This window comes from Schistocerca piceifrons, chromosome 4, assembly GCF_021461385.2.
Source record: "Schistocerca piceifrons isolate TAMUIC-IGC-003096 chromosome 4, iqSchPice1.1, whole genome shotgun sequence".
NCBI classification, from domain to species: domain Eukaryota; kingdom Metazoa; phylum Arthropoda; class Insecta; order Orthoptera; family Acrididae; genus Schistocerca; species Schistocerca piceifrons.
The window spans coordinates 165655278-165667626 of record NC_060141.1 but is presented as its reverse complement, the minus strand read 5'-3'; the positions used below and the strand labels follow the sequence as shown (position 1 = coordinate 165667626).

The 12349-nt window shown below is 47.7% G+C and overlaps 1 protein-coding gene across 1 annotated transcript in view; it reads left to right on the top strand.

Annotated features, from left to right (window-relative positions):
* Positions 1-8802: 8802 nt before the first annotated feature.
* LOC124795097 overlaps positions 8803-12349 on the top strand; it is an 83222-nt gene continuing 79675 nt past the window's right edge. The window contains exon 1 of the mRNA XM_047258931.1: positions 8803-8993. The gene's annotated coding sequence lies outside the window, so the exon portion shown is untranslated. The remainder of the gene's footprint in view (positions 8994-12349) is intronic.

The following is a 12349-nucleotide window of genomic DNA, read 5'->3' as shown; positions in this document are numbered from 1 at the left end:
CCCTGTCAGCGTCCCTGCGCTCTCACTGAATGGAGCAGTTTGTACAGACTCCGACAAAATTGCCAACAGCTTGGCAGAGCATTTTGCTCTGAGTTCCGCTTCTTCCAATTACCCACTGGCCTTCCGCCCCATCAAAGAGCGGATGGAACGTCGGAGCCTTTCTTTTCGCCCCCACCATTCTGAATCCTACAATGCTCCATTCAGTGAGTGGGAATTTCACAGTGTGCTTGCCGCTTGCCCTGATACCGCTCCTGGGCCAGATCGCATCCACTGTCAGATGCTGAAACGCCTTTCAGTGGACTGCCAGCGACGGCTCCTCGACCTTTACAACCGCATTTGGGTCGAGGATGAGTTTCCGTTGCAATGGCGGGAAAGCATTGTCATCCCCGTTTTGAAACCGGGCAAGAGCCCTTTGGAGGTGGACAGCTACCGCCCCATTAGCCTCAACAACGTTCTTTGCAAGCTTCTCGAACAGATGGTGAGCCGGCGCTTGAATTGGGTACTGGAGTCTCGGGGCCTTCTGGCTCCATCTCAGGGTGGGTTCCGTAAAGGCCGCTCCGCCACCGACAATCTGGTGAGTCTGGAGTCTGCCATCCGTACTGCCTTTGCCCGCCGTCAGCACCTGGTCGCTGTCTTTTTCGACATGCGGAAGGCGTACGATACGACATGGCGTCATCACATACTTTCTACACTTCATGGATGGGGTCTTCAGGGCCCTCTGCCGACCTTTATCCGAAATTTTCTGTCGTATCGTACCTTCCGCGTGCAAGTCGCGGCCTCTCATAGTTCCTCCCGAGTCCAGGAGAATGGGGTGCCACAGGGATCTGTCCTCAGTGTCTGCCTGTTTTTAATCGCAATAAACGGGCTCGCTGCAGCGGTGGGAAATTCTGTCTCCGCTTCCCTGTATGCTGACGACTTCTGCCTTTTCTACAGCTCTACTGGCATTGCAGCTGTTGAACGTCAGCTACAGGGCGCTATCCGTAGGGCGCAGTCTTGGGGTGTTTTCAGTTTTCGGCTGCTAAGACCCGCGTTATGCATTTCTGCCGGCGCCGAACAGTCCATCCTGAACTGCGGCTTTATCTTGCCGACGAACTGCTTGCTGTGGTTGAGACCCACAGGTTTTTGGGTGTAGTTTTTGATGCCCGGCTGACTTGGCTGCCTCATATTCGGCAGCTTAAGCAGGCGTGTTGGCGGCATCTAAATGCTCTGAGATGCTTGAGCCACACCCGCTGGGGCGCCGACCGATCTACCCTGTTACGGCTCTACCAGGCGTTAATCCAGTCCCGTGTGGATTATGGGAGCCTGGCTTATGGCTCAGCATCCCCATCTGCGTTGCGGGTGCTGGACCCAATCCTCCACAGCGGGATACGCCTTGCCACTGGTGCTTTCCGTACCGGCCCTGTGGACAGCATACTAGTGGAGGCAGGTGTCCCTCCACTGCGGTTACGGCGCCAACGTTTGCTGGCCGCTTATGCTGCCCATGTTTTTAGCTTGTCCGGGCATCCAAACTATCGTCTCCTGTTCCCGCAATCGGTCGTCCATCTGCCAGAACGTCGGCCCCAGTCAGGTTGTACGATCGCGGTCCGCGTCAAAGAGCTTCTCTCCGGGCTTAGGGTTTTCACTGTTCCACCTCCCTTCCAGGCCACTTTGCGTACACCCCCATGATGTGTTCCTCGGCCTTGCCTTCGGCTCGACTTGGCACAGGGCCCGAAGGACTCAGTCCCTCCAGAGGCCTTCCGCCGCCGCTATTATTCCATCCTGGCCACGTATCAGGGCTCTGGCGTTGTATACACTGACGGTTCGATGGTCGCTGGTCGTGTCGGTTATGCGCTCACTCTAGGGGACCATTGCGAACGACGTTCCTTGCCGGATGGCTGCAGCGTTTACACTGCTGAGCTGGTCGCCATCTTTCGTGCCCTAGAGTATATCCGCTCCTGCTCAGGTGAGTCCTTCGTTATCTGTAGCGATTCCCTGAGCGGTTTACGAGCTCTCGACCAGTGTTTCCCTCGTTCTCGTCTGGTGATGGCTATCCATGAGTCCCTGCATACTCTTGCCCGTTGCGGCCGCTCTGTGATCTTTGTGTGGACCCCCGGTCATGTCGGTATCCCGGGCAACGAACATGTTGACCGCCTGGCGAAAGAGGCCACCAGTACACCATCTCTGGACATTGGCCTCCCGGCGACTGATTTGCGGGCACTATTATGTCGCAACATTTTCGACCTCTGGGACACTGAATGGCGCAACCTGCCCATGCCCAACAAACTTCGGCCTATCAAGGCGACGACGACTGTGTGGCGGTCGTCCCTTCGGGTCTCCCGCCAGGAGTCTGTTGTCCTCTGCCGGCTGCGCATTGGGCACACTCGGCTGACGCACGGCCACTTATTGCGTCGTGAGGACCCACCTCTGTGTCGCTGTGGCTCCGTTTTATCTGTGGTCCACATTTTATTGGAGTGTCCGCTTTTAGCTGTGCTCAGGCAGACGTTTGCACTGCCTGACACGCTCCCTGTCCTTTTAACAGATGACCCTGCTATGACTGGCTTAGTTTTGCATTTTATTCGGGCAGGGGGGTTTTTATCATGTAATCTGAGTGTTTCTGTTTTTTAATGTTGATTCTGGCTTTTGGCCTCCGATTTTAAACTGAGTTTTTAATGTGGTCTCGATGGTTGGCTTTTCCGTTTTTTTTTTTTTCTCTATGGTCGGCCAACCAGAGTCACACTCTGTGATTTTAATTTGTTTTGTCTGATCTCTGTCGGCGTATTTCTTGTCCCGTGTCGTCTGAAGTCTTCCCTGCTGTTCGTTTTTATTCTCTTTGGGTGGTTTTCATTTTTTGGAAGAAGGGACCGATGACCGTTGCAGTCTGGTCGCTTTAATCCCACAAACCAACCAACCTATTACTTACTGTTTAGGCTCGTTCTTCTGGACAACAGCGGATAGCACAAACTATATCGCTGTTTTGTTTTATCTATCGATATACGACGTTTGGTATCCATCTGACTGTCTGACATCTGGAGGTTTCGATGTTAGCGCTATATAATTTCACACCGGAAAAATTACGCTCTCCTACACCACAACCCTGCCGTGCAGTACAGCAATTCACTTGACAGTATTCTTCATGGCTTTAGAATGCCTCTGTACAACCACAGCAGTCGGAAGCTGCCACATTGTGAACTAATCAGCTATGTACACTCAATACTTGCCACTAACAGATGTGGCTCACAGAACCACATGCCACTTTTCACTGTCTCGTAATAATCAACTCGCCACATTTCCTCGTTACTGGAATCTTCTCCTGCGCACCTGCAAGAATGTGCTGTCTGCTACCCAGCTCGATGAGTCCACCTACAACTGGCCACGCCCAGTATTGACTGCTAGACTGCCGCTGCTGCTCGCTTCCGTAGTGCTCTCCTCTCCAGCTTCTTTCCTGTCAACACACCGCCTTTTGTCACGGGCTAGTCACTGCGGTCGCACCTTGGCCAGCCCGCCAATTATGGAGACAGGTTTGGTCGTTGCACGGTACAGGTCCAGTGCTGAAACCATTCCTCACGCGCCACTGCTTACAGTGGACGTCGACGCTGCCACAAATAGTCGCCTTTGCACTATCCCGCTGATTAGCTCCGCTATCAGACTCTGGCTGTGGCAACACACTGGGCCAGCCACATCAAAGTAAACAAGTGCGCCTGGCAAGCCACAACAGGCCTCCTGTTCTGCCCCAAGTCGATGTTGCCACAGGCGCGCTAAACTAGAGTCTATTCCGTTGTCTCGCATCATCCCAGCAAAGCTCGTGGTGGCTCTGCATCTGCCCTTTTTCTGCCGCACACGCCATCTGGCTGGAAAAGGATCAGTCACAACCTGCGTGGCGGGCGGGTGGTGAAACATGCAGCGAAATTCCAATTTCACATCACAGCAGATTGTGAGAAAACATTTCACAATGTTGACTGGACTACCACCCTTTGAAAATCTCAAGGTATCATGGTTAAAATACAGGAAGCAAAAGATTATACGTAACTTGTGCAGTAAAGAAGGCTGCTGTTTTCAGAGCCGAAATATACAAAAGAAAAACATTAGTTGTGAAAGGAGCAAGAGAGGGTAGTAACCTATGTGACATGTTATTCAGTGTGTGCATTGAGCAGGCAGTAAATTATGCGTCGTTGGTTTGTTTGTGCTCGTAATGAAGGAAAAGATGGTGCTAACCTCATCTTGTGTGACAGAGCTCGGAGTGCTTCCAAACCACAAAGAACACCTTCGAGGACTTCACTTTGGTAATGATGAAGTGATGCAAGCAGAAGTGAAGCTGCGGCTCCGTCAACATTCTACAGTGACGGTATCAACGAACTGGTCTGTCATTGGGACAAATGTGTTCGTCACCAGGGTGTCTGTATCGGGAAATAAATATGTAGACTTGAAGAATAAAGATGTAGAATCTTAATAACGCTTGGTTTATTTAAAAAGCTTTAAGCGTTTTACATAAAATGTTCAGAGGAATTACCTTTCTGCACGCCCTCTTAACTGAAATAACATCATTAAGTGCAGAGCCGGCCGTTGTGGCCGAGCGGTTCTAGGCGCTTCAGTCGGGAACCGCGCGACTGCTACGGTCACAGGTTCGAACCCTGCCTCGGGTATGGATGTGTGTGATGTCCTTAGGTTAGTTAGGTTTAAGTAGTTCTAAGTTCTAGGGGACTGATGACCTCAGATGTTAAGTCCCATAGTGCTCAGAGCCATTTGAACCATTTTTGATTTAGTGCAGAGGAAATTAGATCAAGAAATGACATACTAAAAGAAGTTGCTGAACTCTGATATTTGGGCAGAAAAATAACTACTGAATGACAGAAGTAAAGAGGATGTATACTGCAGATTTACAAACGCAATGAAAGCATTTGTGAAAAAAGAGAAATTTGTTTACATACAATGTAACATGTAGTGTTAGGAACTATTCGCCGCAAGTAACTTCCAGAACTGTAGCCTTATGTGGAAATGATATGCAAACGATAAATAATACGGACAACAATACAACAGAAGCTTTTGAAATGTGGTGCTATAGAAGAGTGCTGAAGATAAGATGGATGTATGGAATAACTAACGAACAACTACTGAGCTAAAATGGAGAGAGTGTTAAGCGTCAGCTTCAGTAAAATAAGGGAGACCACCACAATCTGCTCTTGGCATAGACTCTATACGACGTAGGGTGTTAGCTTTGCTCGCTTTAAAGTTATAGGAGCAGTCGTACAACAGCGCTCTAAAGGCCACGCATTTATTAATGTGCTGAACCGTGGATTATTATAATCTAGTTGATCGGCATGAAGAATAGGCAGTTTTGTACCCATAAATGAGCGAATTGGGAGGGTGGAAACTGTAGTGGGAGACCAAGGCTTGGCTATAGTAAGCGAGTTCAAGTGAGTGTAGGTTACAACAGTGACGCGGATATAAAGAGACTTTCACAGGATAGAGCAGCATGGAGAGCGGCAGCAAAACTATCTTCAAATGGAAGATAAAAAGAAAAACAAAACAAAATGACGACTGGACTAGGGCAACTGATTTGGAAAGGACTGGGGAAAAAAGGTCGTTGTACTTCACAAGTTAAAAAAAAGTGAAAACCTTGACACCACACAGGATGAACATTCATAAAACCGACAAATTGCAGGGACAGATTCCTGACTGGAAATAGAGGGAGAAAGGACCTATGAACATGTGACCAGAAATGCTGTGTTGCCATAGTAGATGACGCGGACAAATGGAAGTTCCTGTGATCGTGTGCTGTGAGGTCCTTGTGTGTTACAGGTTGTGTGTCTGACGCAGCGTTCTGTAAGCAGCAGAATGATTCGGTATTCATGTTGGCAACAAGTCCAGATTGTGTTTGTGTACGGCCAAGCAGATGGAAAAGCTCGAGAAATAGTACGGTTACACCAAAACAAATACCCTCACAGACACCAAACACGTCATACAACATTTAAAGCCCTTTTTGGGCGTTCGTGTGATCATACAAATGACCCGAGGCGCTGGACTGCTGCAGACGTCGGGGCGCTCGTGTGTGGTCTTGCATTGTCATGCGGAAGGAGAAGGCGCTCCACGTGTGGACGAACTCTTCGAATTCGAAACCCGACTACTGAACGCTGTTTCTTCTCCGATACCGACATACACTGCAGCGCCAAAAAACTGGTATTGCCATGCATATTAAAATACAGAGATATGTAACAGGCAGAATACGGCGCTGCGGTCGGTAACGCCTATATAAGACAACAAGTGTCTTGGCGCAGTTGTTAGATTGGTTAGTGCTGCTGCAATGGCCTGTTATCAAGATTTAAGTGAGTTTGAACGTGGTGTCGTAGTCGGCGGACGAGCGAGGTAGCGATGAAGTGGGTATTTTCCCGTATGACCATTTCGTGAGTGTACCGTGAATATCAGGAATCCGGTAAAACATCAAATCTCTGACACCACTGCGTCCGGAAAAAGGTCCTGCAAGGATGGGACCAACGACGACTGAAGAGAATCGTTCCGTGTGACAGAAGTGCAACCCTTCCAAAAATTGCTGTAGATTTCAGTGCTGGGCCATCAACAAGTGACCGTGCGAACCATTCAACGAAACATCATAGATGTGGGCTTTCGGAACCGAATTCCCACTCGTGTACCCTTTATGACTGCACGACGAAAAGATTTACGCCTCGTGTGGGCCCGTCAACACCGACATTAGACTGTTGATGACTGGAAGCATGTTGCCTGATCGGACGAGTTTCGTTTCAACCGAGTGGATGGTCGTCTGAGTGTATGAAGACAACCTCATGAATCCATGGACCCTGCATGTCAGCAGGGGACTGTTCAAGGTGGTGCAGGCTCTGTAGTGGTGCATGGCGTGGGCAGTTGGAGTGATATGGGAGCCCCATACATCTACAGACGACTCTGACAAGTGACACGTACATAAGCATCCTGTCTGATCACCTGCATCCATTCGTGTCAATTGTATATTCCTACGAACTTGGGCGATTCCAACAAGACAATGCGACACCCCACAAGTCAAGAATTGCTACAGAGTGGCTCCAGAAACATTCTACAGAGTTTAAACTCTTCCGCTGGGCACCAGACTCTCCAGACATGAACATTATTGAGGATATCTCGGATGCCTTGCGACGTGCTGTTCACAAGAGATCTCCACTCCCTCGTACTCTTACGGATTTATGGACAGCCCTACATGATTCATGGTTTCAATTCCCTCCATCATTACTTTAGACATTAGTCGAGTCCATGCCACCCCGTGTTGCGATACTTCTGCGTCCTGGCGGGGCCCTACATGTAATTAGGCAGGTGTATCAGTTTCTTTGGCTATTCAGTGTAGTTACGTTACACAGCGCCATGCTACACGCTGCAATTCGGAGCCATGTACACTCAGATGGCTGAAAATATGTAGACGTGAAAGATAAATATGTAAAACATTAATAACATTTGTTTACTTAGAAAGCTTTAAGAGTTTTCGCATAAAAATTTGTATACATTACGTTACAGCACGATCTGGTATATTTAAAAATGTTACTTTAATCGTATTGAGATAATAGTCTGAGGTTGACCGCTGCTGTTGCGAGAGAGGTTTGTACAGAAATTCGCGCATGTCCGCAGATTCGGATCCAACGGACGTATTAAATCGTACTTGGAGATGATGTTCCAACAGTTCTGCTGGTTGTCAGTCAGAGTGAAAAAAGACGTACTGGAAATGTATTCGCAGTTGCGAATATGAACCATCATCGGTTGTTTATTGGAATGACGACAGTGAAAATTTGTGCCAGGCCGAGGTTCGAGCCCAGATTTCCCGCTTTACGTGAGTGGTCGCCTTTATCGCTTCCGCTATCTGTGCACGTATCACAGCCAGATCCAAAATTCCATATTTCGTCGTCCATGTGTCACAGTCTGCACTCGTGCGTTACGAATATTGCCGTCCAGGAATGACATTTATCGAGATACGAGGGCCTGCTATTGGCGAATACAATCGAAATAGTACCGCTTGTGTTGTTAAGAAGTACGGTGCAATGTTCCTTCGAACGTGCGTGGCCCTCGACTCTCAATAAAGTTGCCCTTCCTGGAAGGGAATGTACGTAAGGTACGAGTTAAGGTTGTGACTGGATTCGGGCACGGATTGCCAAAGCGGTTAAGGCGACCAATCGCGTACAGCGGTATGTTCGGGTTCGAGTCACAGTCCGGCACAAATTTTCACAATCGTCATTCCAATTCACAGCCGGAGGTGGTTTATATTCGCAGTTGCGAATACATTTCCTGTATTGCTTGATGGCTGTAGTCTGTGCAGTGCCTGTTAGTTCGGAAGTGTATACATTACACGACCGGAGGACCATTACATCATACTTCTTAATAAGACATGCATTGCTGTTCCGTATGAAAAAGGAGGTTTTTCTTAGATATTTCTTTCAACTGATCACAATTTATAGGACGAGACCAAAAAGTAATTCATGTTCTGAAGTTCAAAAGGACGAAGGAGCCCTGGCAAGTAATGTCCTGTTTATTTATCATAACCCTTTTGTGACAGATTTAACAGCTGTATCTTGGAAACATTTGACGAAACGTCATACGCCTTTAGAGGCGTGTACCCTCACCTATTAACGTAAGTTCTTTCTCCTTTGATAACGCTATATTTGACAGCAGAACTGTTGACCATGGGACGTGCGAGGCTTCTCGTTGCAATGGAGAAAGACACCGGCGAAACGCATGGCGGAAGTGGCGGCTGGCAGCTGCTGCTTCCTCTTCCTGCTGTTATCGACTGGCCCGGCGCGAAACTTCCATTTCTGGCTGCAGATAGCAGTAGGCAGAGCAGTGAGTGCAGGCGTGGGCTGGCCTGCGACCGGCACGCGTTATCTGCCCAGGACTCGCAGATCAGCCGCGTCGCTGTTTGCCGGGCTCCTCATGTTTGCCTTGCACAATCCGCACCTTTCTAGATAGAGTCGCTCACCCGCTGGTGTTGCAGTCCATTTGTCGGTGCCTCACATCTGGTCGGCGCACACGTAAGTTCTCTACATATTGTCTTTTAATGTAGTGACACCATCTCAACTCTAACAGGTTGCTTATTTCTTTTCCTGAGAAGCAGAATTTTCGGCCGAATTGACTATGGCTTTCATTTCTTCTTGTCCGGTACTAGCCTTCCAACTTTGCCTATCTACTAAATGGAGCACTTTCGGTGCTGTATTTTGTAGCTGTTTCTATTACTCCTATACATACCAAAAAAAGTTTTGCATCACCCCAGTTCCAAGTACTCCTGAAGGCAGACGTTGACTGTGGATGTTGTATCACAGACACAGTCCCTTTGACTGTTAAGAGATGTCTCTAAATCCTCCGAGAGATGTAAAAAACCATGCACGATCAGCGCCTATTGGACGGATGGGGTCCGACAGCCGATCAGTTCCAGTCATTACACCAGGAAGGAGGTGCACGGCTCGTGTTGTCTGTAATTCAACCATGCCTAGACGGTCACTACCGCGGTTCGATCTCGTCCGCATCGTTACTTTGTGCTAGGAATCGCTCTCAACAAGGGAAGTGTCCAGGCTTCTCGAAGTGAACCAAAGCGATGTTGTTCGGACATGGGGGAGATAGAGAGAGACAGGAACTGTCGATGACATGCCTCACTCACGCCGCCCAAGGGCCGCTATCGCTACCTACGGGTTATGGCTCGGAGGAACCCTGACAGTAACGCCACCATGTGAATAATGTTTTTCGTGCAGCCCCGGGACGTCGTGTTACGACTCAGACTGTGCGCAAAGGGTTGCATGATGCGCAACTTCACTCCTGATATCCACAGCGAGGTCCATCTTTGCAACCACGACACCATGCAGCGTGGTACAGATAGGCCCAGCAACATGCCGAATGGACCACTCAGCATTGGCATCACGTTCTCTTCACCGATGAGTAATCGGATATGCCTTCAACTACGAAATCGTCGGAGACGTGTTTGGAGGCAACCCAGTCAGGCTGAACGCCTTCGACACACTGTCCAGCGAGTGCAGTAAGGTGGAGGTTCCGTGATGTTTTGGGGTGGCATTATGTGGAGCCGACGTACGCCGCTGGTGCTCACGGAAGGCGCCGTAACGGCTGCAGAATACGTGAATGCCATCCTCCGACCGATTGTGCAACCATGTCGGCAGCATACTGTCGAGGCATTGATCTTCATGGACGACCATTCGTGCCCCCGTCGTGCACATCTTGTCAATGACTTCCTTCAGGATAACGACATCGCTCAACTAGAGTGGCCAGCATGTTCTCCAGACACGAACCATATCGAACATGCCTGGGATAGATTGAAAAGGTCTGTTTATGGACGATGTGACGCACCAACCACTCTGAGGTATCTACGTCGAATCGCCGTTGGGGAGTGGGACAATCTGGACCAACAGTGCCTTGATGAACTTGTGGATAGTATGCCACGTCGAATACAGGCATGTATCAATCCAAGAGGACGTGCTACTGGGTATTAGAGGTACCGGTGTGTACAGCAATCTGGACCACCACCTCTGAAAGTCTCGCTGTATGGTGGTACAATATGCAGTGTGTGTTTTACATGAGCAATAAAGAGGGCATAAATGATGGATCTCTATTCCAATTTTCTCTACAGGTTCCGAAACACTCGGAACCTAGGTGATGCAAAACCTTTTTTCATGTGTGTATAATTCATCCTTTCCAGTTTCCCTTTCAGCCCCTTTCATTTCCTACTCTATGTGTTTAATAATTCATATTCTTCTGTAGCACCTCTCCTCAAATGTCTCTACTTTATTCTTCTCACTTGTATCTACCTTTTCCGTGCAAGTCTATGCTACAGACGCATCTTTCAGATACAAACAGTGCAATTTTATGTCAGAATTTTACACAAGTAGAGCTCTTTCCTCCAGCACCTATCGAATTCAGATGTTTTCCGTGATCGCTCCATCTCCAGTAATCAGAGTTTACAGACAGTTGTGTTCTGTCCACACCACCGATACATGGCAAGTCGTTGTCCTTTCTTCTGCTATTCTTGACCGTTGTCATCCATGCTTTGTATAATTCAAACTTTAATTCCATGTTCAGTAGGCACTACATCCAACTCAACAGTTCTCGTAATGTTCCTTCCTTTTCGCCAGAAGGGCTATGTGGTGTGTGAACTTTATCCTTGGGACTTTCTTCCCTTACTTTCGTATTCATCCTCTAAAACGCCCTTTCACGTCTTTTTTTTTCTTCTGTGACGCACCAGTGAACAACAGCTGCAAAAATGCCGATACTCTTCTTGACATGATTGTTGCCATTCTTGATTTTTCATGGTAGTCATGACTCACCTAAAATAGCGTGTAAAACGTAAGCCTATACCATCTAACAAACCAAGTTGATGAGGCTTTCAATTTGCCTAACACTTGCGAACCGTAGGTTAGTACCATGGTATTGGGACGAACTGCTCAGTAGTAACATCAACAACATTTTTAACACAAATGTTTGACGAACGTTAGTTTGCAGACAATGATTGTTTATACTGACAACAAAAGGAATTCCAGTTGTAAGTAAAAAGCCCTTCACAGTTACTTTGTATGTGTTTTTACCGTTAGTTAGTACAAAATATGTTCATGTTGTAAGTTATTTTCTCTTTCTTTCACGTTGATTATCACTGGACTTAATTCCTTAATGTAGTTCTCTACTCATGGGAAATTATTGCCCACCTCACTTTCAGCTACTTTGTTGCTGATTAGGTATTAATTACAATAAACAAATAAATTTTGTACATACTGGGAATTGTAGATGTTATCAGTTAATGAAAATGTCAAATTCTGCACATATCGCCTCAGCGTCATTATTTCCTTGCTTTTTCTGCGAATGATCTCGGAGATAGACTTTATTCAAGTCGAACTTGGCATCTTGTGAACTGTAGGTAAGGAACACTATTTATGTGTTTGTTATTCACATATGTAAATAAAAAGTTACTAGAATGAGATTTTCACTCTGCAGCGGAGTGTGCGCTGATATGAAACTTCCTAGCAGATTAAAACTGTGTTCCCGACCGAGACTCGAACTCGGGACCTTTGCCTTTCGCGGGCACAGCCATGTCTCCGCAGTATCCTTTCTTTCAGGAGTGACAGTTCTGCAAGGTTCGCAGGAGAGCTTCTGTAAAGTTTGGAAGGTAGGAGGCGAGATACTGGCAGAAGTAAAGCTGTGAGTACCGGTCCCGTGTCGTGCTTCGGTGGCTCAGATGGTAGAGCACTTGCCCCCGAAAGGCAAAGGTCCGGGTTCGAGTCTCGGTCGGACACACAGTTTTAATCTGCCAGGAAGTTTCAAAAAAGTTACTGTTATTCCGTAAAAGTTTGTAAGTTTTCACGCTGATTTCTTCTGATTGTTTGTGATATTCCTT